Here is a 256-nt window from a genome sequence, read left to right as displayed (position 1 = left end):
GATTTAAAAGGGTCTGTTGGCTTTTTTGTATGCTTTAAGAGGACTGATTAGGAATGACGTCAAAGATTTAAGGTTCATTCATTCAATAGTAGTAATAAACAAACAATACGTTTCTAGTAGAAGACGACTTTTTGAGAAGGACTTAATAAAGGGGGAGACCTGTGGGCACGACTTTGGGCATGATGTTAATGACCTTATTCAGTGTGTCCTTTAGGCAGGCTCATGGTGACCGAATGATCTAAAAGACAGGTGAAAA

General features: G+C 38.3%; 1 protein-coding gene across 1 annotated transcript in view; it reads left to right on the top strand.

Annotated features, from left to right (window-relative positions):
- Nucleotides 1-256, top strand: part of LOC119591519 (sodium channel protein para-like) — a gene marked incomplete in the record, with an annotated part of 263120 nt that overhangs the window by 102528 nt on the left and 160336 nt on the right.

Source organism: Penaeus monodon, chromosome 28 (assembly GCF_015228065.2).
Source record: "Penaeus monodon isolate SGIC_2016 chromosome 28, NSTDA_Pmon_1, whole genome shotgun sequence".
Taxonomy (NCBI): domain Eukaryota; kingdom Metazoa; phylum Arthropoda; class Malacostraca; order Decapoda; family Penaeidae; genus Penaeus; species Penaeus monodon.
This window is presented reverse-complemented; position numbering and strand designations above follow the sequence as displayed.